A 3003-nucleotide genomic window follows, 5' to 3' on the forward strand; every position below is an offset into this window, starting at 1 on the left:
CCACGTATTGTCTTCGTAGTATCCTTGAGCTTAAAATAGATCTTTGGGGATCCATCGCGGCTTGTTTTGGCGGCTTGTTTTGACTCTGTGCTTACATCGATAGCATCATGTCAGTTGTTTATAGTTTGAATGAGGGTTGTGAGTTGTGCGGGGCTGTGGTTGATGGCTATGGGGAGGTCATTTTTGGTGCTTCGGCACCTATTTAAGCACATGCTTTGGGACTGGGGGGATGGCCTTAGTTGGCGGTGGTTTTGTAGTTTGGGTGGGTTGTGGTGGCTCACGACCCTCCCCTCGAGGCTTGGTCCTAGGTAGTTCTATCGGCGGCATGGCGGGCTTGGGTGGAGCCTTGCTGCCCTTGCTAAAAGTTGTCATGATTCGAACATTGCCAATGGTCGGGTGAATACGCTGCAAATCATAATCTACAATGCATTGTGCCTGTTTCTTAAAGGTGCATCCTAATAACGATTCTTAACCTCCACCTTTGTGTTTAGCAATACATAGAAGATGACTGATAGGCTCTAAGACTCGATAAAGACTGCGATCTTGCATTTCCCTAGGAGTGCATATGAGCTGTCCCCGAATAGACTAAGTTTAGAGTTGGTGGGCTATAACTGTGGCTGACCAATGAGGGTCCAACATGCATGAGTTAGGACGTTACAGTCAGCTCCCTTGTCAATCAAGACATCAAAAGTATGCGCATGCTGAGCAGTGGCTATGATGTGTAGGTATGTTGGTGCTACTACCTCTTCATCCTCGTCCTCTAGTTCGATGATGGTGGCTACATGGACATTGGCAAGGGCTTTTAGCATGGGGGCTTGTGCAATGGGTGTGTGGAAGGGTAGCACTTCTTTATGCGACTGTCATTCAAGAAGCTTGTCCACATTGCTCGTCCTACTAATGGCGAGCACTCGAAAAGGTCCCAACCCTCGAAATTTCATTTTCTAATTGTGGTCCTTTATCGATTAGAGCAAAACAAGGTCTCCTTGCTCAAAGTTGCATTGTTTGACATGCTTGTCGAACCACATCTTTCACCGTGCTTTCTCTCACAAATTACGGCGTGGGTAGCTAGGAGTCGAGACTGAGTGAGTCGTTCCAATTCCATGAGGTGGTTGGTCCAAGATTTCCTCCCCTCCCATCTCTCACTATTGGATAGGGTCATTGGGGTGGTCACTAATGTCGTGAGGACGAAGTTGGTTGCTTGTCTCTCTCCTAGGTTTATGCTCCTTGGCCACGGGTCCTGCTTGACTGGCCGGCTCGTGGCATCTAAGCTTGACTTAGGTGGCACCACCTGTGGCATGGGTGCATCTCTCGACCTTGGTTATGTAGGTGAGACTGGAATGCTTACACTAGAGAGGTCCTTGATCTCGTTCTCCAAGACAAGTTCAACATCCTTAAGGTATTCCTGCGTTTCTTTTACCCACCCCTTGACTTTGGCTATTGCCTCGAGTTGGCGCCTAGGATGGGGATGCTTCCCTACCTTGGCACTCCCTTTCTTTGCCATCTTTGGAGCGATAGTTTTTGCCTTTGCATCCGTGACCTTCTGGCCGGTCACTAGTGTTGTCGCACCCTCAGTCTTAAGAGAGACCCTTGCGTTAGTCTTTTTCCTCCTTCTCCGTTGGCTCTTTTTTCCTATTGAGGCTACATTTACATTGCTTGGCTCTGGCAGTGATATTCTCGCTTGCCTTATTTGTGCTCTGGTCATGACATGCAGCGGGATGGGTGTGTCCTTGCTGTCAAATGTCTCTACTTCGAACATCCCCAAGGGCACTGAGGGCACGCTTGCCTAGTTAGGAGATGGCTTTCGTCTAGGGAAATTAGCAAAGAGGTGAGTGATGCCGCACTTGACACATATGAGGTCGGCTTTTTCCTTATTTAATTGTTCTCTCTTTGGACAATGTATGATATGTGACTCGGGTGACCGCAAGTCCAACACAAGGTTGGATCTTGGGTTAGCCCCGTGAATCCCCTTGCCCTACCTCTACCTAATGCCATCACTGGTATTGATTGATAGTCCATCAGGATTGGGTTGCCCTCTTTGTCGTACGAGACATAAGGGCTTATGTAGGCTTCGTCTTTGTTAGGCTCCTCCATGTAATGGATTGGAACATCACTCAATGGATGGGTCACATAGGGTCCTGGTGGTCGGGATATGCTTGTTGGGTTGATCTCTATCTTAGGGATGATGGGCTTTGCATCATTTGGTGTTGGAAGCACCAACTAGGTTCTTGTTCCAAGGAAATTTGGTGGCTTTTTCCCCAGGTACATTGGGTTGTATTGCTAGACATAGGGGAATCTCCTAGGCAACCTACAGCGCATGGCATCGTGACCGAATCTACCATAGTTTGAGCAAGGCCTAGACCTAGGATCCTAGCACTCTGTCAGGAGGTGGTTGCCACCACAATGCATGCATTGGACGTGTGGCTGCATTGGTTTCCTCACCAATTCCTATAGTCGTACTAACTCCATCTTCACCTTGGCTAGCTCTTGGCCTTGGTCTGTACCCTTCCCCTTGTCCTATCTGCTAGGAGTTGATTCCTTATTGAAGACGGTGGTTCCCTCTAAGGTCCTCTGACTAGAGTTATTGCGGTTTGAATTTTGAGAGCTCCTCTCTCTCAACTAGTCATCCACCCTAATTCCTCCTTAGAAGACCTTTGCCAGCATGTCCTACTATAGGCTAGAGTTATCTACAAAAGCCTTGTACAACTCCTCATTGCAAATTCCGTTCATGAACACGGTGGAGACTGCTCTTTTGTTTGGCCGCTCATTCATGGGTATTCTCTTGAAGAGGCTGCGCACATGAGTGACGTAGTCTCTTATGTCCTCCTTATCCCTTTGATTGACATTCATTAGTCGGGACTATGAGGTTATCAGAGTATCTCGCTTTCGAGAATCTCTTAATGAAGAAATCTTTTAGTCGAGCAAAGTTTTCCCACTCTGTCATGTCTAAGCTGGTGTACCATGTCCTACCTTTATCGTCTAAGCATAGTTCGAACGCTTGCGAGC

The sequence above is a fragment of the Lygodium microphyllum genome, chromosome 16 (assembly GCF_053477565.2).
Source record: "Lygodium microphyllum isolate KBCC chromosome 16, Lygodium_microphyllum_v1.1.10, whole genome shotgun sequence".
In the NCBI taxonomy this organism is placed as follows: domain Eukaryota; kingdom Viridiplantae; phylum Streptophyta; class Polypodiopsida; order Schizaeales; family Lygodiaceae; genus Lygodium; species Lygodium microphyllum.